Source organism: Silene latifolia, chromosome 8 (assembly GCF_048544455.1).
Source record: "Silene latifolia isolate original U9 population chromosome 8, ASM4854445v1, whole genome shotgun sequence".
Taxonomy (NCBI): Eukaryota; Viridiplantae; Streptophyta; class Magnoliopsida; order Caryophyllales; family Caryophyllaceae; genus Silene; species Silene latifolia.
In genome coordinates, this window is record NC_133533.1 from 4290964 (window position 1) to 4317142 (window position 26179).

Here is a 26179-nt window from a genome sequence, read left to right on the forward strand (position 1 = left end):
GGGTAGGTCCTATAGGCTTCAACATTCGTTGTTCCATGAGTCTCTGAAAGGCATCGGCATATCTAATGCCAATGTTGGTAAATTTCCTAGGAGGTGTGCCCTTATTTTCGGAAGCATTAGTAAATGACCCCGAAGGCTCCATGAGGTTGCCTTTGTTGATTTTGATTCTTGGATTAAAAGAACTAAAGACACATTGCTCAGTTTTTGCTTTAGGACTATTAGGTTGAGGGTTTGTCTGGAAACGTTTCATCTTGAGAGGTTGGGCATCAAGCTTCTTACCCATTTCAGCAAACTGGTTCTCTATGTTGGAAAGTCGAGAGTTTAGGATATCAATGGCTCCTTCTATTTTGGAGAATTTATTGTTGAAGGCCATGGAAAGCATGAGCATCCCATTTTGGATATCTTCATCTTCGAGGACATTGATTTCTTCACTACCATGAGGAGCGAGGAGGTGAGAATAGTCTAGGGATGATTCTTCGTCATGTTTAATGATACTAGACCCAAGAGGGTTGATTTTCTCGGATTTCTTGACAGAAGGTGGCTTAGGAAGCTTGCCCTCTTCGATCATATCTTGGATGGTGTGTTTCAAGAGAAAACACTCTTCAATATCATGGCCTCTACCTTGGTGAAATAAGCAGTATTTGTTGCCCTTCCAGAGGTTTACTTGCTTCTCTAAAGGTGGATCCGGAGTCGGTCCTATAGGATGTAGCTTGCCTTGGGCAGCAAGTCTCTTCAAAGCATCGGCATAAGACATGCCTAAATCGGTAAGCACCCTTTTATGCCTCCCAGGTTTCCTTTCGGTTGTTTTCGGCTTTCTAGGACGATGGTTATTGCAAGAGGTAAGCTTTGGATGACCCAGACTAGAGGTTTCTCTAGGTGGTGTGTTCTTTTCCACCATTCCATTCTCGAGGGTGAGGACGCGAATGCTCAAATTTTCCATTGTAGCTTGAACTCGTAGGACCATGGCATAAACGTCCTGGAGAGACATGGTGATTGTGGCTTGATCTGCTTCGTGACCTTGCTGGTTGACAGAACTTGCTGGATTCCTACTCGACAGAAATGACGCGCATTACACTCGGTTCGACATGGGATCACGCATACTAAGGAAACAAACAAAGGAAGGGACAAGATGACACATCTAGACTTGACTTGTGAACTCGTGAAATGCCGTGAGCGACTTCTCGTGTTTGAATTCACGGTGCTTGACTTTAATTTTAGACTCGAGGGTTGACTTTGACGGAGTGACCCTCATATGATTGACCTTATTGACGGAATTGATGACACATGTTGATTCTAACTTGTGTGTTTAAGACAGACTTGACTCGAGGTTCGGGTATGTGTATCCCGAACGTGTCATTAGGAGAATTCAAGAAACGGATATTGGAATGACTCGATGTGTTAGCCTCGAGTGTGTGAGTCGAGCTGTGGAATTGTTTAAATCCTAACTGAATTGGGGTAGGGGGTCCAAAATGACGGCGTGACGCCTTAGGACTTGACTTGAATTTGAAAAGACCCAAAATGTAAAGGAAGACGGGTTCATGACTCGACGGAGTTCGGACTAGGACATAGTCCGTTTGAACTTTGACTCTAACTTAGCCCAATTGAATTTACATATTTACATTTACATGTTTTGAAAAATATTTTGATTAAAGCGTTTTTGTTTTTTTTTTTTTGATTTTTTTTTTCGGACTTTTATTGGACTTTTTTTTTTTCGTTTTTTTTTTTTGGACTTTTTTATTTTACACGGATTTTGAAATGGGTATTAGGCCCGAAGTTTGACTCGACATTTGGACAGAGTTTCGGCTTATTTTGTGCTATTTTGAAAATGTTTACATTTTGAAAAGGATTTTATTTTACAAAATCTTGTCATAGTTTTGTTTAGAAAATGGTGATCACATATGATACAAGCATTCATACAGGCATTATAACGGGATGCTGAGTGCATTTAAAAGGGTTTTGGTTTGAAGGGTGGGTTGCCATACCGAACAATCAAACCCGAAGTCTGTGGAGAGGCTCGTACCAAACAAGAGTAAGGCCGATTCCTAGTCCATTTTTTCAAGTAGTGAAAGTCCTTGATACAAACAAGAGTAAGCATCATGGTATGGATGACGTCAATCGCTATCCATCCTTAGGCCCAAATAAGAATTAGGACCGTTTAGACGGGACGATTGGTCGAATGGGTTGGGTTGGGCCTAGGAAGGCCGATTAAGACGATCTAGGAAGACCGAGTTATGAAAACCGACAATTGTCTTGTACGAACTATTCCCTAACCTTGTTCAAGTTTCACCCTTTTGGCTACACGTAAGTGTATATTCCCCAGCGGAGTCGCCAAACTGTGGACAGCGGGGGCCCACGGGGGCGCTTGGGAGGAAAGAGAAACAAGCGTTTGCATTTTGTTGGAGTCGCCACCAATTTTTATGGGAAATTGGAACCGTTCGAATACCTCATGTCATGTCAAGACATAAAGTAATGACATGAACACTAAGCAATCGTTACCCTTATCATTCTATGTCTATAATGACTCTCGTGGATGTCAATGAACACGGGTGTTCACGGAGATCTGGAATAAGGGGTGAAGGTACGTATTAGGAAGCTCTTTTGATCGAACACCTAATCCCGCCCGCCTCGATAGCGGCCTCTACTAATGATTAGGGAAGTTATTCGTACTTGATATATCGTCGGTTATATGCATGCAATGCAACATCCAAGTTTTAATCCTAGCATGTGAAGATTAATACTAAGTCGGTTAACAATTAGTTTAACATACAATTAATGTCAAAGTTGGATATTTAAGTTCAATTACATGTGAAAACATACAAATGATATGAAATACAATGAATACAAATTACAATAATGAAAATTACAATAATTACAACGGATTAGGCGATTTATGTCGAAAATACCTTTAAAACGGATAATTTGAGAAAAAGAATAAAAGAAAGAAATTAACGAACAAATCAGAAGGTGATAATATGGATAATAGTCAATTATACGTAAGTTAAATAACTAAGCCAAACAACAACGGAAGTTCAGAGACAGAATTCAACCCGGAACAGGCGTAGCAGAGCTGCGTCCTTTGGAATAGGCGCAGCAGTTGCTGCGTCTGTTCCTGACCTGAATTCTGGTTGTGAAGCCGGAATTGCGTGTCGTTAATACTAATTGATGAATTTAATGATTGATTAAATTATTTATTCGGATGAAAGTGATTAATAGGTTATTTACATATGAATGATGGGTCATAAAACAATAAAACACGAATGAGACGGAATATTACGAATTATTTACATGAATGAACGATGGATTAGTGACATGGGTGAATGAAAAAGACTAAGCATGATGAATTAACAACAAATTAATGACGAACATGATGAATATGAGAATATATCAAAGATCGAATTCCAGAAACCTGATATGAACAAATCGAATTTCTACAACCCGAATTGAATTTAATGACAAAAACCCGCAAATATTGATTACTTGAGATTTAAGTCGGATTTAATGACAAATTAAACGTGCTAATGATGATAAATAATATACATGTGAATTATTATGCTATCGTGTCAAAGAATTAACGAACAAACGAAAAACAAATAAAAGTGATGAATTACAGAGGACGAAGGAAGAAGAAAGGAAGCAGGAACTGCGGCAGCCTCACGAAGAGGCGCAGCAGGTACTGCGCTCCTTCGAAGAGGCGCAGCAGTTGCTGCGTCCTTTCTCGACGGTCATCTACTGGAAATCCGTAAAAAGGGTTTTAAACAAAGGGTTTTAGAAATCGGTTTTAATTGGTATTTTCGACATAAACCTTACAATTGATGATTACAATAAGATAAAATACAATAAATAAAAGAGAGATTATACACCCTCAGACTTACATGTTTGACGAAACGAGAAGGACTAAGATATCGATTAGTGATGCTCGACGCGAATGTAAAGAAAGTGCCCTCGTAAGAGGAAAACGAACAGATTAATTAAGTTGATTGATTGTGTAGTTGGTCAAATTGGTCGGTCATGCAAACGAGGCTGGTACTCAGAAGGATCCGAGCTTACGTGGTCGAATGTTCAAGCACGTAGACGCCAAAAAGTAAGAACAAAGGTCTAGAATGCAAAGGGAGAAGAGAAGGGCGGACACTCGCGTGAGAAATATGAGGAGCAAAGACTCCTATTTATACTAATCACGTGAAGGAATTATGGTAAGACTAGGATACGGAAGGAAAGATCCGGAAATAACCGACTTAGGTTAAAACACGGAAACTTGGACAAAAAGAAAGCCCTGGGAAAAGGCGCAGCAGGTGCTGCGTCCCTTGGAAGAGACGCAGCACTTGCTGCGTCCTTTCCCGGATAGGTTCCTCTGCGCGTAGAAAACGCGTTTGACAGCCTGTCGTATTTTAGGCATAACTTTCTCTACAAGACTCGGAATAAGGTGATTTCGGTGGCGTTGGAAAGCTAAGAAAGAGATCTAGAACTTTCTGTGAAATAGGCCTGACCCAACAAAGACGTTTTCACCTCGTAAAACGGGCCTAAAGGTCAGGTTATCATTTTAGCCAAATGAAATGCACATTTTGTAATGCAAACTTTTAGTTTAGCCCAAAGAAGTGACATAGGACTCAAAATGAGATATACTCACGACATTTTATGACATCCTAATCTTAGGTAGACAAGGACATTGCTTTGACTCGGGATTTAACGGTTTTAGGAAATGAAGACGGTTTTTGACCCGGACTCCAAATATACTCTAATTATTGCCAAAACGACCGTAATGACACCTAGATGACGACCATGAGGTAGACATAAGTGTTTGAGCGATCACTTGACGATAAACTTACGAACTGTCACAAATCGTTCCGCGTACCAAACATGCGGCCCAATCATCACCGGGTGGTTTGCGGGAGGTGCAGAAATGAGGTGTCTACACTGTTAACTCCCCTCCCATATGGTCTATATCTCTCGTCCTTCTTGCTGGTTGTTTGCTTCCTTCCTGATTTCTCCACGGCTGAGGTACTAGAAATACTTGGTGTGCTCTGTAAGCTAGCTCTGGCTAGGATATCTTCCTCCAATCTGATCGCGGCAAATTGCTTTTTCTCGCACTTTGCAAATCGTGTGGCAGGGATGCATAGTTAGCTGCTTGTATAGGTCGAAGTCATGGTGGAGGCCTCTTCTGAAGGCTTCTACTGTTGTTGAAACATCACACTCCCGTACTGCTACCTTCTCATTGTTGAACCTGGTATTGTATTCTCCAATGCTCTCTCCTGCCCCGGACGATTACATACGTGTCTCCTCGCATGCTTCGTGGTTTTCTCTTTGCTTGAATGTTGAGTGAATGCGTTCACCAATTCAGCAAATGTAGATATCGACCTGTTGGGGAGGCTAACAAACCATCGGAGTGCTGGTCCTGTTAGGGTGGACCCGAACCCTTTGCACATGCAAGCCTCCTTGACTTGCCCTATAGCTGTTACCGTCATCATTTTCTGTTTATACTGGCTAACATGATCAAAGGGATTTGCTGTGCCGTCGAAGAGAGGCATATTCGGATTTGTGAATCCCTTTGGCATGGCTGTGATGGATATGGTGTCCACGAACGGTGAGTCGGCGTAACTGTCTAGAGTTGCTTTCTCGAGTGGAGGCGGTAGCCCTGGAACCCTGCTCAACATCTCCTTTAGCTCTAAGTACTGCTGATTAGTTATACTGGCTGAATCTGGGGTCCGCCTGTCAGCTGTCTGCATATTTCCTCCTGATCCGGGTTCTGGAAGGTTCTGATAGGCTCCGGCAGCCAGGGGGGTTGTAGTAACGATTGTCCCCTGCTGCCAGTTCGTTTGTTGGTTTGACTCGGATCCTGCTACAGGTGTCTGATCGATTGTTGTGGGACTCCTGACGGGGGGGCCACCTGTTTGTGTCCCTATGCAGTTAGCCGGCTGCCAGGTATCTAGTGTGAGGTATCCTAACCCTCGTGGGGTTATTCTTCCATCTGATGGTACCGTAGCCAAATCCAATCTTGTTATTATTTCAGCTGGTATCTGCCTGCTGCCTGATGCTCTTTGTGTCAGATCTATCAAGGGAGATCTTCCTTCACCTGTCCTGTTTGCTGGAGTGTCGGACTGCTGCTTTAGGAGATCAATCTGTGCCCAGAGCTCTCTGTCTCTCCTTCTCGCTTCAGTATCTGCTCTCCTTTGGTCTTCTCTGATGTTTTCCATAGCTTTCTGAAGATTCTCCACGCCAGTGAGCAAGATTTGCGTGGGACTAGGTTGCGGAGTGACGCCTGAGCTTGATGTTCCTTTGTCTAATCTGGTCTGAGCTGTGACAGCAGGAGTCTTGGGAGGTAAAGAGTTTTTTGCTGTCGGTATGATTCTTGAGGTGTGTCCGGGAGCCTGCGTGGCCACTGTTGATGTTGGATTTTCGGTAGACGGCAGTGGTGGCGATGGTTTCCTGCTCCCTGACACGGCTTCAGATGCTTGCTTTTCCATTGTATATCTAGAATATCAACGATTGACGACCAAAATGCCCCACGGTGGGCGCCAAACTGTTTAGGTATTTTTACCCAAGTCGATTAATTCGGGTCAATGTAGTCTTTATTCGTTGGTTGATTGTATGATCGTTCGTTTGTCAATAAGTAAATAGGAAAATAACGTGCGTAATGTAAATTGACACGTTAGATTTTGGTGACGCGGAAAACCCAATGTGGGAACAACCGCGGGATGGACGGTACCCTGCCAAGTATTGCACTATATGAATTGGAGGATGATTACAATAGTAACGTAATTCCAATCTCGCTGGCGCTAGATGTCAGGCCTGCAAGATCTTAGGTGAATGTACTTTTGAGGGTAATATGTCGTGGTGTTAATGTGGATGAACAAGTGCGAATGTCTCGAATATAGTGTGTTGAATGTCCTTCTTGATTTGCTTCCTTGGCTATTTATAGGGTAAGAACCCTAGTTATGTCCTACCTTGAATATGGAAAGTGAATATAATTTCCATAAGGACTCTTTCCAAACCCGGACTTCCTTTCCAATTCTCTCTGATCTCCCTAACTTCTCCCTAACTTCTCTCTGACACTTCTTTCCTTAATGCGGGCGCCTTCTATGATGGGCTCCTGATCTTTCTTAAGCCCGTTTCCCTATTTCCCTGACCGCGGGCTCCCTTCCTCCTTACCACTCTATCCATAGCCTTTGCTTTATTAAGTGGGCCTTCTTCATTGTGCTATTTTTAGCCCAAACACTGAGCTAAGACGGCTGCTTGTTTACTTTATCACATTTATGTAATTAAACGCATAACTCTAAATTAATTTGAGGGCTGATTTATATCGACGACGTTTTAGTAAATATCGACGACGTTTTTCAAAAAAAGACGATAACCGTCATTCCACTCATCCAACACTTTCTCTCTATAAAAAATTTCCTCTCAACTTCAACTAAATTAAAAAAAAAAAAAACAACAATTAACAACACGACGGATTTCGAATCACCAGTACTTAAACAACTTAATCGCTTCATTATTTGGTTAATTTTTTTTTTTGTGCACAGTTAAATCTATTCGATAATTGATTTACGTCACACGTATTGACTTAGTAATAACAAACATTGCAATTTTTCTGCGTAAATCTGAAATTTGTACCCCCCAAGGTTGTACCATGGACCAAACTTTGAGATCTAACGTTCAGCTATGGACCAAACGTTGGAAACCAACGTTTGTCGTGGTCCAAACGTGGGAAACCAACGTTGGCCGCTTAATCTGACCCGAATTTCTTTCGTTGGTGCTCAAACTTTGCCCAAAAGTTGATTCCCCAAATGTCTTCCGTTGGTGCTCAAACTTTGCGTGGCCGCGTTATCTGACCCGAGGAACTTTCTATGTGATTTTCGGAGAATTTTATTCCAAGACCCCGGAATCCCGAAAAACCGTGTATTATATACACTTTAATTTCAGCCGTTCGGAAGGTCGTAGCGGAACCTGTTTCTTTTTCTCCCTAATTTTCAATCACGCGTCTGAGCTCATTTCAAGAATCAACTGTTCGATTTAGGGAATCAACCTGTTCGATTTCAGCCTCAAATAACGAGCTTTAACACATTTTTCACGATAATCTGAGTTTCGGCGAATGCTGGTTTGTGGCACACCGGCACCCCCAAATGTCTTCCGTTGGTGCTCAAACTTTGCGTGGCCGCTTTATCTGACCTGAGGAACTTTCTATGTGATTTCCGGAGAATTTTATTCCGGAACCCCGGAATCCCGAAAAACTGTGTATTATACACTTCAATTTCAGCCGTTCGAAAGGTCGTACTGGAACCAGTTTCTTTTTCTCCCTGTTTTTCAATCAAGCGTCCGAGCTCATTTCAGGAATCAACCTATTTGATTTCAGGAATCAACCTGTTCGATTTCAACCTCAAATAACGCGCTTTAACACTTTTTTCACGATAATCCGAATTTCGGCGAATGCTGGTTTGTGGCACACCGGCACCCCCCAAATGTCTTCCGTTGGTGCTCAAACTTTGCGTGGCCGCTTTATCTGACTCGAGGAACTTTTTGTGTGTTTTCCGGAGAATTTTATTCCGAGACCCCAGAATCCCGAAAAACCGTGTATTTATACACTTCAATTTCAGCCGTTCGGAAGGTCGTACCGGAACCTGTTTCTTTTTCTCCCTGTTTCTCAATCACGCGTCCGAGCTCATTTCAAGAATCAACCCGTTCGATTTCAGGAATCAACGTGTTCGATTTCAGCCTCAAATAACGAGCATTAACACATTTTTCACGATAATCCGAGTTTCGGCGAATGCTGGTTTGTGGCACACCGGCACCCCCAAATGTCTTCCGTTGGTGCTCAAACTTTGCGTGGCCGATTTATCTGACCCAAGGAATTTTCTATGTGATTTCCGGAGAATTTTATTCTGGGACCCCGGAATCCCAATAAACCGTGTATTTATACACTTCAATTTGAGCCGTTCGGAAGGTCGTACCGGAACCTGTTTCTTTTTCTCCCTGTTTTTCACTCACGCGTCCGAGCTCATTTCAGGAATCAACCTGTTCGATTTCAGCCTCAAATAACGAGCTTTAACACATTTTTCACGATAATCTGAGTTTCGGCGAATCTTTGGTTTGGCAAACCGACCCCCAAATGTCTTCCGTTGGTGCTCAAACTTTGCGTGGCCGATTTATCTGACCCGAGGAACTTTCTATGTGATTTCCGGAGAATTTTATTCTGGGACCCCGGAATCCCGAAAAACCGTGTATTATATATATACACTTCAATTTCAGCCGTTCGGAAGGTCGTACCGGAACCTGTTTCTTTTTCTCCATGTTTTTCAATCACGCATCCGAGCTCATTTCAGGAATCAACCTGTTCGATTTCAGCCTCAAATAACGAGCTTTAACACATTTTTCACGATAATCCGAGTTTCGGCGAATGCTGGTTTGTGGCACACCGGCACCCCCAAATGTCTTCCGTTGGTGCTCAAAATTTGCGTTGCCGCTTTATCTTACCCGAGGAACTTTCTATATGATTTCCGGAGAATTTTTTTCCGGGACCCCGGAATCCCGAAAAATCGTGTATATACACTTCAATTTCAAATTAGTTCGGAAGGTCGTCAGTAACTTTGTTTCTTTTTCTACCTGTTTTTCAATCACGCGTCCGAGCTCTTTCAGGAATCAACCTGTTCTATTTCAGGAATCAACCTGTTCGAATTCAGCCTCAAATAACGAGCTTTAACACATTTTTCACGATAATCTGTGTTTCGGCGAATGATGGATTGTGGCACACCGGCACCCCCAAATGTCTTCCGTTGGTGCTCAAACTTTGCGTGGCCGCTTTATCTGACCCGAGGAACTTTCTATGTGATTTCCGGAGAATTTTATTCCGGGACCCTGAAATCCCGAAAAACCGTGTATTATACACTTCAATTTCAGCCGTTCGGAGGGTCGTACCGGAACCTGTAATTTGGTATGGCAGACATTGTAACAAGATTGGGGTTCCTTAATCTAATTACTAAATACGTTAAACAAGAGGCTTCACAAAAAAAAAGTGAAAATAATTATATAACGCCGTCTGTAGGAATCGAACCCACGACCACACGGCTAAAAGCCGTGCGCTCTACCAGCTGAGCTAAGACGACTGCTTGTTTACTTTATCACATTTACGTAATTAAACGCATAACTCTAAATTAATTTGAGGGCTGATTTATATCGACGACGTTTTAGTAAATATCGACGACGTTTTTCAAAAAAAGACGATAACCGCCATTCCACTCATCCAACACTTTCTCTCTCTAAAAAGTTTCCTCTCAACTTCAACTAAATTAAAAAAAAAAACAACAATTAACAACACGACGGATTTCGAATCACCGGTACTTAAACAACTTAATCGCTTCATTATTTGGTTAATTTTTTTTTGTGTACCGTTAAATCTATTCGATAATTGATTTACGTCACATATTGACTTAGTAATAACAAACATTGCAATTTTTCTGCGTAAATCTGAAATTTGTACCCCCAAGGTTGAACCATGGACCAAACTTTGAGATCTAACGTTCAGCCATGGACCAAACGTTGGAAACCAACGTTTGTCGTGGTCCAAACGTGGGAAACCAACGTTGGCCGCTTTATCTGACCCGAATTTCTTTCGTTGGTGCTCAAACTTTGCCCAAAAGTTGATTACCCAAATGTCTTTCGTTGGTGCTCAAACTTTGCGTGGCCGCTTTATCTGACCCGAGGAAATTTCTATGTGATTTCCTGAGAATTTTATTCCGGGACCCCGGAATCCCGAAAAACCGTGTATTATATACACTTCAATTTCAACCGTTCGGAAGGTCGTAGCGGAACCTGTTTCTTTTTCTCCCTATTTTTCAATCACGCGTCTAAGCTCATTTCAAGAATCAACTGTTCGATTTCAGGAATCAACCTGTTCGATTTCAGCCTCAAATAACGAGCTTTAACACATTTTTCACGATAATCTGAGTTTCGGCGAATGCTGGTTTGTGGCACACCGGCACCCCCAAATGTCTTCCGTTGGTGCTCAAACTTTGCGTGGCCGCTTTATTTGACCTGAGGAACTTTCTATGTGATTTCCGGAGAATTTTATTCCGGAACCCCGGAATCCCGAAAAACCGTGTATTTATTATACACTTCAATTTCAGCCGTTCGGAAGGTCGTAGCGGAACCTGTTTCTTTTTCTCCCAATTTTTCAATCACGCGTCTGAGCTCATTTCAAGAATCAACTGTTTGATTTCAGTAATCAACCTGTTCGATTTCAACCTCAAATAACGAGCTTTAACACATTTTTCACGATAATCCGAATTTCGGCGAATGCTGGTTTGTGGCACACCGGCACCCGCAAATGTCTTCCGTTGGTGCTCAAACTTTGCGTGGCCACTTTATATGACTCGAGGAACTTTCTATGTGTTTTCCGGAGAATTTTATTCCGGGACCCCGGAATCCCGAAAAACCGTGTATTATACACTTCAATTTCAGCCGTTTGGAAGGTCGTACCGGAACCTGTTTATTTTTCTCCCTGTTTTTCAATCACGCGTCCGATCTCATTTCAGGAATCAACCTATTCGATTTAAGGAATCAATCTGTTCGATTTCAGCCTCAAAGAACGAACTTTAACACATTTTTCTTGATAATCCGAATTTCGGCGAATGCTGGTTTTTGGCACACTGGCACCCCCAAATGTCTTCCGTTGGTGCTCAAACTTTGCATGGCCGCTTTATCTGACCTGAGGAACTTTCTATGTGATTTCCGGAGAATTTTATTCCGGAACCCCGGAATCCCGAAAAACCGTGTATTTATTATACACTTCAATTTCAGCCGTTCGGAAGGTCGTACCGGAACCTGTTTCTTTTTCTACCTGTTTTTCAATCACGCGTCCGAGCTCTTTTAGGAATCAACCTGTTCGATTTCAGGAATCAACCTGTTCGATTTCAGCCTCAAATAACGAGCATTAACACATTTTTCACGATAATCCGAGTTTCGGCGAATGCTGGTTTGTGGCACACCGGCAACCCCAAATGTCTTCCGTTGGTGCTCAAACTTTGCGTGGCCGCTTTATCTGACCCGATGAACTTTCTATGTGATTTCCGGAGAATTTTATTCCGGGACCCCGGAATCCCGAAAAACCGTGTATTATATACACTTCAATTTCAGCCGTTTGGAAGGTCGTACCGGAACCTGTTTCTTTTTCTCCCTCTTTTTCAATCACGTGTCCGATCTCATTTCAGGAATCAACCTATTCGATTTAAGGAATCAACCTGTTCGATTTCAGCCTCAAAGAACGAGCTTTAACACATTTTTCTTGATAATCCGAATTTTGGCGAATGCTGGTTTTTGGCACACTGGCACCCCCAAATGTCTTCCGTTGGTGCTCAAACTTTGCGTGGCCGCTTTATCTGACCTGAGGAACTTTCTATGTGATTTCCGGAGAATTTTATTCCGGAACCCCGGAATCCCGAAAAACCGTGTATTATACACTTCAATTTCAGCCGTTCGGAAGGTCGTACCGGAACCTGTTTCTTTTTCTACCTGTTTTTCAATCACGCGTCCGAGCTCATTTCAGGAATCAACCTGTTCGATTTCAGGAATCAACCTGTTCGATTTCAGCCTCAAATAACGAGCTTTAACACATTTTTCACGATAATCCGAGTTTCGGCGAATGCTGGTTTGTGGCACACCGGCACCCCCAGATGTCTTCCGTTGGTGCTCAAACTTTGCGTGCCGCTTTATCTGACCCGGGGAACTTTCTATGTGTTTTCCGAAGAATTTTATTCCGAGACCCCGAAATCCCGAAAAACCGTGTATTTATACACTTCAATTTCAGCCGTTCGGAAGGTCGTAGCGGAACCTATTTCTTTTTCTCCCTGTTTTTCAATCACACGTCCGAGCTCATTTCAGAAATCAACCTGATCGATTTCAGGAATCAACCTGTTCGATTTCAGTCTCAAATAACGAGCATTAACATATTTTTCACGATAATCCGAGTTTCGGCGAATGCTAGTTTGTTGCACACCGTCACCCCCAAATGTCTTCCGTTGGTGCTCAAACTTTGCGTGGCCGCTTTATCTGACCCGAGGAACTTTCTATGTGTTTTCCGAAGAATTTTATTCCGAGACCCCGAAATCCCGAAAAACCGTGTATTTATGCACTTCAATTTCAGCCGATCGGAAGGTCGTAGCGGAACCTGTTTCTTTTTCTCCCTGTTTTTCAATCACGCGTCCGAGCTCATCTCAGGAATCAACCTGATCGATTTCAGGAATCAACCTGTTCGATTTCAGCCTCAAATAACGAGCATTAACACATTTTTCACGATAATCCGAGTTTCGGCGAATGCTGGTTTGTTGCACACCGTCACCCCCAAATTTCTTCCGTTGGTGTTCAAACTTTGCGTGGCCGCTTAATCTGACCCGAGGAACTTTCTATGTGATTTCCGGAGAATTTTATTTCGGGACCCCGGAATCCCGAAAAACCGTGTATTTATACACTTCAATTTCAGCCGTTCGGAAGGTCGTACCGGAACCTGTTTCTTTTTCTCCCTGTTTTTCAATCACGCATCCGAGCTCATTTCAGGAATCTACCTGTTCGATTTCAGCCTCAAATGACGAGCTTTAACACATTTTTCACGATAATTTGAGTTTCGGCGAATGCTGGTTTCTGGCACACCGGCACCCCCAAATGTCTTCCGTTGTTGCTCAAACTTTGCGTGGCCGCTTTATCTGACCCGAGGAACATTCTATGTGATTTCCGGAGAATTTTATTCCGGGACCCCGGAATCCCGAAAAACCGTGTATTTATTATATACATTTCAATTTCACCCGTTCGGAAGGTCGTACCGAAACCTGTTTCTTTTTCTCCCTGTTTTTCAATCACGCGTCTGAGCTCATTTCAGGAATCAACCTGTTCGATTTCAGCCTCAAATAACGAGCTTTAACACATTTTTCACGATAATCCGAGTTTCGAAATCTTTGGTTTGTGGCACACCGGCACCCCCAAATGTCTTCCGTTGGTGCTCAAACTTTGCGTTGCCGCTTTATCTGACCCGAGGAACTTTCTATGTGATTCTCGGAGAATTTTGTTCCGGGACCCCGAATCCCGAAAAATCGTGTATATACACTTCAATTTCAGCCGTTCGGAAGGTCGTACCGGAACCTGTTTCTTTTTCTACCTGTTTTTCAATCACGCGTCCGAGCTCTTTCAGTAATCAACCTGTTCGATTTCAGGAATCAACCTGCTCGATTTCAGCCTCAAATAACGAGCTTTAACACATTTTTCACGATAATCCGGGTTTCGGCGAATGATGGTTTGTGGCACACCGGCACCCCCAAATGTCTTCCGTTGGTGCTCAAACTTTGCGTGGCCGCTTTATCTGACCCGAGGAACTTTCTATGTGATTTCCGGAGAATTTTGTTCCGGGACCCCGGAATCCCGAAAAATCGTGTATATACACTTCAATTTCAGCCGTTAGGAAGGTCGTACCGGAACCTGTTTCTTTTTCTACCTGTTTTTCAATTACGCGTCCGAGCTCTTTCAGGAATCAACCTGTTCAATTTCAGGAATCAACCTGTTCGATTTCAGCCTCAAATAACGAGTTTTAACACATTTTTCACGATAATCCGAGTTTCGGCGAATGATGGTTTGTGGCACTCCGGCACCCCCAAATGTCTTCCGTTGGTGCTCAAACTTTGTGTGGCCGCTTTATCTGACCCGAGGAACTTTCTATGTGATTTCCGGAGAATTTTATTCCGGGGCCCCGGAATCCCGAAAAACCGTGTATTATACACTTCAATTTCAGCCGTTCGGAAGGTCGTACCGGAACCTGTTTCTTTTTCTCCCTGTTTTTCAATCACGCGTCCTATCTCATTTCAAGAATCAACCTGTTCCATTTCAGGAATCAACCTGCTCGATTTCAGCCTCAAATAACGAGCTTTAACACATTTTTCACGATAATCCGAGTTTCGGCGAATGCTGGTTTGTGGCACACCGGCACCACCAAACGTCTTCCGTTGGTGCTCAAACTTTCCGTGGCCGCTTTATCTGACCCGAGGAACTTTCTATGTGATTTCCGGAGAATTTTATTCCGGGACCCTGAAATCCCGAAAAACCGTGTATTATATATACACTTCAATTTCAGCCGTTCGAAAGGTTTTACCGGAACCTGTTATTTGGTATGGCAGACATTGTAACAAGATTGGGGTTCCTTAATCTAATTACTAAATACGTTAAACAAGAGGCTTCACAAAAAAAACGTGAAAATAATTTTATAATGCCGTTTGTGGGAATCAAACCCACGACCACACGGTTAAAAGCCGTGCGCTCTACCAGCTGAGCTAAGACGGCTGCTTGTTTACTTTATCACATTTATGTAATTAAACGCATAACTCTAAATTAATTTGAGGGCTGATTTATATCGACGACGTTTTAGTAAATATCGATGACGTTTTTCAAAAAAAGACGATAGCCGCCATTCCACTCATCCGACACATTCTCTCTCTAAAAAATTTCCTCTCAACTTCAACTAAATTAAAAAAAAAACAACAATTATCAACACGACGAATTTCGAATCACCGGTACTTAAACAACTTAATCGCTTCATTATTTGGTTAATTTTTTTTTTTTGTGCACTGTTAAATCTATTCGATAATTGATCTACGTCACGTATTGACTTAGTAATAACAAACATTGCAATTTTTCTGCGTAAATCTGAAATTTGTACCCCCAAGGTTGAACCATGGACCAAACTTTGAGATCTAACGTTCAACCATGGACCAAACGTTGGAAACCAACGTTTGCCGTGGTCCAAACGTGGGAAACCAACGTTGGCCGCTTTATCTTACCCGAATTTCTTTCGTTGGTGCTGAAACTTTGTCCAAAAGTTGATTCCCCAAATGTCTTCCGTTGGTGCTCAAACATTGCGTGGCCGCTTTATCTGACCCGAGGAACTTTCTATGTGATTTCCGGAGAATTTTATTTCAGGACCCCGGAATCCCGAAAAACCGTGTATTATATACACTTCAATTTCAGCCGTTCGGAAGGTCGTAGCGGAACCTGTTTCTTTTTCTCCCTATTTTTCAATCACGCATCTGAACTCATTTCAAGAATAAACTGTTCGGTTTCAGGAATCAACACGTTCGATTTCAGGCTCAAATAACGAGCTTTAACACATTTTTCACGATAATCTAAGTTTCGGCGAATGCTGGTTTGTGGCACACCGGCACCTCCAAATGTCTTCCGTTGGTGCTCAAACTTTGCTTGGCCGCTTTATCTGACCTGAGGAACTTTCTATGTGATTTCCGGAGAATTTTATTCCGGAACCCCGGAATCCCGAAAAACCGTGTATTATACAGCTCAATTTCAGCTGTTCGGAAGGTTGTACCGGATCCTGTTTCTTTTTCTCCATGTTTTTTAATCACGCGTCTGAGCTCATTGCAGGAATCAACCTGTTCGATTTCAGGAATCAACATAATCGATTTCAGCCTCAAATAACGAGCATTAACACATTTTTCACGATAATCCGAGTTTCGGCGAATGCTGGTTTGTGGGACACCGGCACCCCCAAATGTCTTCCGTTGGTGCTTTAACTTTGCGTGGCCGCTTTATCTGACCCGAGGAACTTTCTATGTGATTTCCGGAGAATTTTATTCCGGGACCCCGGAATCCCGAAAAACCGTGTATTTATTATACACTTCAATTTCAGCCGTTCGAAAGGTTGTACCGGAACCTGTTTCTTTTTCTCCCTGTTTTTCAATCACGCGTCCGAGCTCATTTCAGGAATCAACCTGTTCGATTTCAGGAATCAACCTGTTCGATTTCAGCCTCAAATAACGAGCATTAACACATTTTTCACGATAATCCGAGTTTCGGCGAATGCTGGTTTGTTGCACACCGTCACCCCAAATGTCTTCCGTTGGTGGTCAAAATTTGCGTGGCCGCTTTATCTGACCCGAGGAACTTTCTATGTGATTTCCGGAGAATTTTATTCCGGGACCCCGGAATCCCGAAAAACCGTGTATTTATACACTTCAATTTCAAAGTTCGGAAGGTCGTCACTAACTGTTTCTTTTTCTCCCTGTTTTTCAATCACGCGTCCGAGCTCATTTCAGAATCAACTGATCGATTTCAAAATCAACCTTGTTCGATTTCAGCCTCAAATAACGAGCATTAACACATTTTTCACGATAATCCGAGTTTCGGCGAATGCTGGTTTGTTGCACACCGTCACCCCCAAATGTCTTCCGTTGGTGTTCAAACTTTGCGTGGCCGCTTAATCTGACCCGAGGAACTTTCTATCTGATTTCCGGAGAATTTTATTTCGGGACCCCTAATCCCGAAAACCGTGTATTTATACACTTCAATTTCAGCCGTTCGGAAGGTCGTACCGGAACCTGTTTCTTTTTCTCCCTGTTTTTCAATCACGCATCCGAGCTCATTTCAGGAATCTACCTGTTCGATTTCAGCCTCAAATGACGAGCTTTAACACATTTTTCACGATAATTTGAGTTTCGGCGATTGCTGGTTTGTGGCACACCGGCACCCCCAAATGTCTTCCGTTGTTGCTCAAACTTTGCGTGGCCGCTTTATCTGACCCGAGGAACATTCTATGTGATTTCCGGAGAATTTTATTCCGGGACCCCGGAATCCCGAAAAACCGTGTATTTATTATACATTTCAATTTCACCCGTTCGGAAGGTCGTACCGAAACCTGTTTCTTTTTCTCCCTGTTTTTCAATCACGCGTCTGAGCTCATTTCAGGAATCAACCTATTCGATTTCAGCCTCAAATAACGAGCTTTAACACATTTTTCACGATAATCCGAGTTTCGGCGAATGCTTTGGTTTGTGGCACACCGGCACCCTCAAATGTCTTCCGTTGGTGCTCAAACTTTGCGTTGCCGCTTTATCTGACCTGAGGAACTTTCTATGTGATTCCCGGAGAATTTTGTTCCGGGACCCCGGAATCCCGAAAAATCGTGTATATACACTTCAATTTCAGCCGTTCGGAAGGTTGTACCGGAACCTGTTTCTTTTTCTACCTGTTTTTCAATCACGCGTCCGAACTCTTTCAGTAATCAACCTGTTCGATTTCAGGAATCAACCTGTCCGATTTCAGCCTCAAATAACGAGCATTAACACATTTTTCACTTTAATCCGTGTTTCGGCGAATGATGGTTTGTGGCACACCGGCACCCCCAAATGTCTTCCGTTGGTGCTCAAACTTTGCGTGGCCGCTTTATCTGACCCGAGGAACTTTCTATGTGATTTCCGGAGAATTTTGTTCCGGGACCCCGGAATCCCGAAAAATCGTGTATATACACTTCAATTTCAGCCGTTCGGAAGGTCGTACCGGAACCTGTTTCTTTTTCTACCTGTTTTTCAATCATGCGTCCGAGCTCTTTCAGGAATCAACCTGTTCAATTTCAGGAATCAACCTGTTCGATTTCAGCCTCAAATAACGAGCTTTAACACATTTTTCACGATAATCCGAGTTTCGGCGAATGGTGGTTTGTGGCACTCCGGGACTCCCAAATGTCTTCCGTTGGTGCTCAAACTTTGTGTGGCCGCTTTATCTGACCCGAGGAACTTTCTATGTGATTTCCGGAGAATTTTATTCCGGGGCCCCGGAATCCCGAAAAACCGTGTATTATACACTTCAATTTCAGCCGTTCGGAAGGTCGTACCGGAACCTGTTTCTTTTTCTCCCTGTTTTTCAATCACGCGTCCTATCTCATTTCAGGAATCAACCTGTTCCATTTCAGGAATCAACCTGCTCGATTTCAGCCTCAAATAACGAGCTTTAACACATTTTTCACGATAATCCGAGTTTCGGCGAATGTTGGTTTGTGGCACACCGGCACCACCAAACGTCTTCCGTTGGTGCTCAAACTTTCCGTGGCCGCTTTATCTGACCCGAGGAACTTTCTATGTGATTTCCGGAGAATTTTATTCCGGGACCCTGAAATCCCGAAAAACCGTGTATTATATATACACTTCAATTTCAGCCGTTCGGAAGGTTGTACCGGAACCTGTTATTTGGTATGGCAGACATTGTAACAAGATTGGGGTTCCTTAATCTAATTACTAAATACGTTAAACAAGAGGCTTCACAAAAAAAACGTGAAAATAATTTTATAATGCCGTTTGTGGGAATCAAACCCACGACCACACGGTTAAAAGCCGTGCGCTCTACCAGCTGAGCTAAGACGGCTGCTTGTTTACTTTATCACATTTATGTAATTAAACGCATAACTCTAAATTAATTTGAGGGCTGATTTATATCGACGACGTTTTAGTAAATATCGATGACGTTTTTCAAAAAAAGACGATAGCCGCCATTCCACTCATCCGACACATTCTCTCTCTAAAAAATTTCCTCTCAACTTCAACTAAATTAAAAAAAAAAACAACAATTATCAACACGACGAATTTCGAATCACCGGTACTTAAACAACTTAATCGCTTCATTATTTGGTTAATTTTTTTTTTTTGTGCACTGTTAAATCTATTCGATAATTGATCTACGTCACGTATTGACTTAGTAATAACAAACATTGCAATTTTTCTGCGTAAATCTGAAATTTGTACCCCCAAGGTTGAACCATGGACCAAACTTTGAGATCTAACGTTCAACCATGGACCAAACGTTGGAAACCAACGTTTGCCGTGGTCCAAACGTGGGAAACCAACGTTGGCCGCTTTATCTTACCCGAATTTCTTTCGTTGGTGCTGAAACTTTGTCCAAAAGTTGATTCCCCAAATGTCTTCCGTTGGTGCTCAAACATTGCGTGGCCGCTTTATCTGACCCGAGGAACTTTCTATGTGATTTCCGGAGAATTTTATTTCAGGACCCCGGAATCCCGAAAAACCGTGTATTATATACACTTCAATTTCAGCCGTTCGGAAGGTCGTAGCGGAACCTGTTTCTTTTTCTCCCTATTTTTCAATCACGCATCTGAACTCATTTCAAGAATCGACTGTTCGATTTCAGGAATCAACACGTTCGATTTCAGGCTCAAATAACGAGCTTTAACACATTTTTCACGATAATCTAAGTTTCGGCGAATGCTGGTTTGTGGCACACCGGCACCTCCAAATGTCTTCCGTTGGTGCTCAAACTTTGCGTGGCCGCTTTATCTGACCTGAGGAACTTTCTATGTGATTTCCGGAGAATTTTATTCCGGAACCCCGGAATCCCGAAAAACCGTGTATTATACACTTCAATTTCAGCTGTTCGGCAGGTCGTACCGGAACCTGTTTCTTTTTCTCCATGTTTTTTAATCACGCGTCCGAGCTCATTGCTGGAATCAACCTGTTCGATTTCAGGAATCAACATGTTCGATTTCAGCCTCAAATAACGAGCATTAACACATTTTTCACGATAATCCGAGTTTTAGCGAATGCTGGTTTGTGGGACACCGGCACCCCCAAATGTCTTCCGTTGGTGCTTTAACTTTGCGTGGCCGCTTTATCTGACCCGAGGAACTTTCTATGTGATTTCCGGAGAATTTTATTCGGGACCCCTAATCCCGAAAACCGTGTATTTTACACTTCAATTTCACCGTTCGAAAGGTTGTCATTTAACCTGTTTCTTTTTCTCCCTATTTTTCAATCACGCGTCCGAGCTCATTTCAGGAATCAACCTGTTCGATTTCAGGAATCAACCTGTTCGATTTCAGCCTCAAATAACGAGCATTAACACATTTTTCACGATAATCCGAGTTTCGGCGAATGCTGGTTTGTTGCACACCGTCACCACCAAATGTCTTCCGTTGGTGGTCAAAATTTGCGTGGCCGCTTTATCTGACCCGAGGAACTTTCTATGTGATTTCCGGAGAATTTTATTCCGGGACCCCGGAATCCCGAAAAACCGTGTATTTATACACTTCAATTTCAGCCGTTCGGAAGGTCGTACCGGAACCTGTTTCTTTTTCTCCCTGTTTTTCAATCACGCGTCCGAGCTCATTTTAGGAATCAACCTGTTCGATTTCAGCCTCAAATAACGAGCTTTAACACATTTTTCACGATAATTTGAGTTTCAGTGAATGCTTTGGTTTGTGGCACATCGGCACCCCAAAATATCTTCCGTTGGTGCTCAAACTTTGCGTGGCCGCTTTATCTGACCCGAGGAAATTTCTATGTGATTTCCGGAGAATTTTATTCCGGGACCCCGGAATCCCGAAAAACCGTGTATTTATTATACACTTCAATTTCAACCGTTCGGAAGGTCGTACCGGATTCTGTTTCTTTTTCTCCCTGTTTTTCAATCACGCGTCCGAGCTCATTTCAGGAATCAACCTGTTCGATTTCAGCCTCAAATAACGAGCTTTAACACATTTTTCACGATAATCCGAGTTTCGGCGAATCTTTGGTTTGTGCACACCGCACCTGAAATGTCTTCCGTTGCTGCTAAAACTTTGCGTGGCCGCTTTATCTGACTCGAGAAACTTTCTATGTGTTTTCCGAAGAATTTTATTCCGAGACCCCGAAATCCCGAAAAACCGTGTATTTATACACTTCAATTTCAGCCGTTCGGAAGGTCGTACCGGAACCTGTTTCCTTTTCTCCCTGTTTTTCAATCACGCGTCCGAGCTCATTTCAGAATCAACCGATCGATTTCAGAATCAACCTGTTCGATTTCAAATTCAAATAACGAGCATTAACACATTTTTCACGATAATCCGAGTTTCGCGAATCTTTGGTTTGTTGCACACCGTCACCCCCAAATGTCTTCCGTTGGTGCTCAAAATTTGCGTGGCCGCTTTATCTCGACCCGAAGAACTTTCTATGTGATTTCCGAGAATTTTATTCCGGACCCCTAATCCCGAAAAACCGTGTATTTATACACTTCAATTTCAACCGTTAAGGTCGTCACGAACCTGTTTCTTTTTCTCCCTGTTTTTCAATCACGCGTCCGAGCTTATTTCAGAATCAACCTGTTCGATTTCAGCTCAAATAACGAGCTTTAACACATTTTTCACGATAATTTGAGTTTCGAATCGTCAAGCTTTCGCACACCGCACCCCCAAATGTCTTCCGTTGGTGCTCAAACTTTGCGTGGCCGCTTTATCTGACCCGAGGAACTTTCTATGTGATTTCCGGAGAATTTTATTCCGGAATCCCGAAAAACCGTGTATTTATACACTTCAATTTCAGCCGTTCGGAAGGTCGTACCGGAACCTGTTTCTTTTTCTCCCTGTTTTTCAATCACGCGTCCGAGCTTATTTCAGGAATCAACCTGTTCGATTTCAGCCTCAAATAACGAGCTTTAACACATTTTTCACGATAATTTGAGTTTCGGCGAATGCTGGTTTGTGGCACACCGGCACCCTGAAATGTCTTCCGTTGCTGCTAAAACTTTGCGTGGCCGCTTTATCTGACTCGAGAAACTTTCTATGTGTTTTCCGAAGAATTTTATTCCGAGACCCCGAAATCCCGAAAAACCGTGTATTTATACACTTCAATTTCAGCCGTTCGGAAGGTCGTACCGGAACCTGTTTCCTTTTCTCCCTGTTTTTCAATCACGCGTCCGAGCTCATTTCAGGAATCAACCTGATCGATTTCAGGAATCAACCTGTTCGATTTCAGCCTCAAATAACGAGCATTAACACATTTTTCACGATAATCCGAGTTTCGGCGAATGCTGGTTTGTTGCACACCGTCACCCCCAAATGTCTTCCGTTGGTGCTCAAAATTTGCGTGGCCGCTTTATCTGACCCGAAGAACTTTCTATGTGATTTCCGGAGAATTTTATTTCGGGACCCCGGAATCCCGAAAAACCGTGTATTTATACACTTCAATTTCAAATTGTTCGGAAGGTCGTCACGGAACTGTTTCTTTTTCTCCTGTTTTTCAATCACGCGTCCGAGCTTATTTCAGAATCAACCTGTTCGATTTCAGCCTCAAATAACGAGCTTTAACACATTTTTCACGATAATTTGAGTTTCGGCGAATGCTGGCTTGTGGCACACCGTCACCCCCAAATGTCTTCCGTTGGTGCTCAAACTTTGCGTGGCCGCTTTATCTGACCCGAGGAACTTTCTATGTGATTTCCGGAGAATTTTATTCCGGGACCCCGGAATCCCGAAAAACCGTGTATTTATTATACACTTCAATTTCAGCCGTTCGGAAGGTCGTACCGAAACCTGTTACTTTTTCTCCCTGTTTTTCAATCACGCGTCCGAGCTCATTTTAGGAATCAACCTGTTCGATTTCAGCCTCAAATAACGAGCTTTAACACATTTTTTACGATAATCCGAGTTTCGGCGAATGCTGGTTTGTGGCACACCGGCACCCCCAAATGTCTTCCGTTGGTGCTCAAACTTTGCGTGGCCGCTTTATTTGACCCGAGGAACTTTCTATGTGTTTTCCGAAGAATTTTATTCCGAGACCCCGAAATCCCGAAAAACCGTGTATTTATACACTTCAATTTCAGCCGTTCGGAAGGTCGTACCGGAACCTGTTTCTTTTTCTCCCTGTTTTTCAATCACGCGTCCGAGCTCATTTCAGGAATCAACCTGATCGATTTCAGGAATCAACCTGTTCGATTTCAGCCTCAAATAACGAGCATTAACACATTTTTCACTGTAATCCGAGTTTCGACGAATGCTGGTTTGTTGCACACCGTCACCCCCAAATGTCATCCGTTGGTGCTCAAAATTTGCGTGGCCGCTTTATCTGACCCGAGAAACTTTCTATGTGATTTCCGAAGAATTTTATTCCGGGACCCCGGAATCCCGAAAAACCGTGTATTTATACACTTCAATTTCAGCCGTTCGGAAAGTCGTACCGGAACCTGTTTCTTTTTCTCCCTGTTTTTGAATCACGCGTCCGAGCTCATTTCAAGAATCAACCTGTTCGATTTCAGCCTCAAATAACGAGCTTTAACACATTTTTCACGATAATTTGAGTTTCGGCGAATGCTGGTTTGTGGCACATCGGCACCCCCAAATGTCTTCCGTTGGTGCTCAAACTTTGCGTGGCCTCTTTATCTGACCCGAGGAACTTTCTATGTGATTTCCGGAGAATTTAATTCCGGGACCCCGGAATCCCGAAAAACCGTGTATTTATTATACACTTCAATTTCAGCCGTTCGGAAGGTCGTACCGGAACCTGTTTCTTTTTCTCCCTGTTTTTCAATCACGCGTCCGAGCTCATTTCAGGAATCAACCTGTTCGATTTCAGCCTCAAATAACGAGCTTTAACACATTTTTCACGATAATCCGAGTTTTGGCGAATGCTGGTTTGTGGCACACCGGCACCCCTAAATGTCTTCCGTTGGTGCTCAAACTTTGCGTTGCCGCTTTATCTGACCCGAGGAACTTTCTATGTGATTTCCGGACAATTTTATTCTGTGACCCCGGAATCCCGAAAAACCGTGTATTATATATATACACTTCAATTTCAGCCGTTCGGAAGGTCGTACCGGAACCTGTTTCTTTTTCTCCATGTTTTTCAATCACGCGTCCGAGCTCATTTCAGAAATCAACCTGTTCGATTTCAGGAATCAACCTGCTCGATTTCAGCCTCAAATAACGAGCTTTAACACATTTTTCACGATAATCCGATTTTCGGCGAATGCTAGTTTGTGGCACACCGGCACCACCAAATGTCTTCCGTTGGTGCTCAAACTTTGCGTGGCCGCTTTATCTGACCCGAGGAACTTTCTACGTGATTTCCGGAGAATTTTATTCAGGGATCCTGAAATCCCGAAAAACCGTGTATTATACACTTCAATTTCAGCCGTTCGGAAGGTCGTACCGGAACCTGTAATTTGGTATGGCAGACATTGTAACAAGATTGGGGTTCCTTAATCTAATTACTAAATACGTTAAACAAGAGGCTTCACACAAAAAAAGTGAAAATAATTTTATAACGCCGTCTGTGGAATCGAACCCACGACCACACGGTTAAAAGCCGTGCGCTCTACCAGCTGAGCTAAGACGGCTGCTTGTTTACTTTATCACATTTATGTAATTAAACGCATAACTCTAAATTAATTTGAGGGCTGATTTATATCGACGACGTTTTAATAAATATCGACGACATTTTTCAAAATAAGACGATAACCGCCATTTCACTCATCCAACACTTTCTCTCTATAAAAAATTTCCTCTCAACTTCAACTAAATTAAAAAAAAAAAAAATAACAGCAATTAACAACACGACGGATTTCGTATCACCGGTACTTAAACAACTTAATCGCTTCATTATTTGGTTATTTTTTTTTTGTGCACCGTTAAATCTAATCGTTAATTGATTTACGTCACGTATTGACTTAGTAATAACAAACATCGCAATTTTTCTGCGTAAATCAGAAATTTGTACCCCCAAGGTTGAACCATGGACCAAACTTTGAGATCTAACGTTCAGGCATGGACCAAACGTTGGAAACCAACGTTTGCCGTGGTCCAAACGTGGGAAACCAACGTTGGCCGCTTTATCTGACCCGAATTTCTTTCGTTGGTGCTCAAACTTTGCCCAAAAGTTGATTCCCCAAATGTCTTCCGTTGGTGCTCAAACTTTGCGTGGCCGCTTTATCTGACCCGAGGAACTTTCTATGTGTTTTCCGAAGAATTTTATTCCGAGACCCCGAAATCCCGAAAAACCGTGTATTATACACTTCAATTTCAGCCGTTCGGAAGGTCGTACCGGAACCTGTAATTTGGTATGGCAGACATTCTAACAAGATTGGGGTTCCTTAATCTAGTTACTAAATACGCTAAACAAGAGGCTTCACACAAAAAAAGTGAAAATAATTTTATAACGCCGTCTGTGGAATCGAACCCATGACCACACGGTTAAAAGCCGTGCGCTCTACCAGCTGAGCTAAGACGGCTGCTTGTTTACTTTATCACATTTATGTAATTAAACGCATAACTCTAAATTAATTTGAGGGCTGATTTATATCGACGACGTTTTAATAAATATCGACGACGTTTTTCAAAAAAAGACGATAACCGCCATTTCACTCATCCAACACTTTCTCTCTATAAAAAATTTCCTCTCAACTTCAACTGAATTAAAAAAAAAAAAAACAACAGCAATTAACAACACGACGGATTTCGTATCACCGGTACTTAAACAACTTAATCGCTTCATTATTTGGTTATTTTTTTTTGTGCACCGTTAAATCTAATCGTTAATTGATTTACGTCACGTATTGACTTAGTAATAACAAACATCGCAATATTTCTGCGTAAATCAGAAATTTGTACCCCCAA

At 42.6% G+C, this 26179-nt stretch overlaps 5 non-coding genes across 5 annotated transcripts; all 5 read right to left on the reverse strand.

Annotated features, from left to right (window-relative positions):
* Nucleotides 1–10018: 10018 nt before the first annotated feature.
* Nucleotides 10019–10091, reverse strand: TRNAK-UUU (transfer RNA lysine (anticodon UUU)). The gene has a single exon. It is a non-coding gene; the product is annotated as a tRNA-Lys (tRNA).
* Nucleotides 10092–15230: 5139 nt separating this feature from the next.
* Nucleotides 15231–15303, reverse strand: TRNAK-UUU (transfer RNA lysine (anticodon UUU)). Its single transcript has one exon. It is a non-coding gene; the product is annotated as a tRNA-Lys (tRNA).
* A 3791-nt stretch (nucleotides 15304–19094) lies between these two features.
* TRNAK-UUU (transfer RNA lysine (anticodon UUU)) lies at nucleotides 19095–19167 on the reverse strand. The gene has a single exon. It is a non-coding gene; the product is annotated as a tRNA-Lys (tRNA).
* A 5664-nt stretch (nucleotides 19168–24831) lies between these two features.
* Nucleotides 24832–24903, reverse strand: TRNAK-UUU (transfer RNA lysine (anticodon UUU)). Its single transcript has one exon. It is a non-coding gene; the product is annotated as a tRNA-Lys (tRNA).
* An 819-nt stretch (nucleotides 24904–25722) lies between these two features.
* Nucleotides 25723–25794, reverse strand: TRNAK-UUU (transfer RNA lysine (anticodon UUU)). The gene has a single exon. It is a non-coding gene; the product is annotated as a tRNA-Lys (tRNA).
* Between the last annotated feature and the right edge of the window lie 385 nt (nucleotides 25795–26179).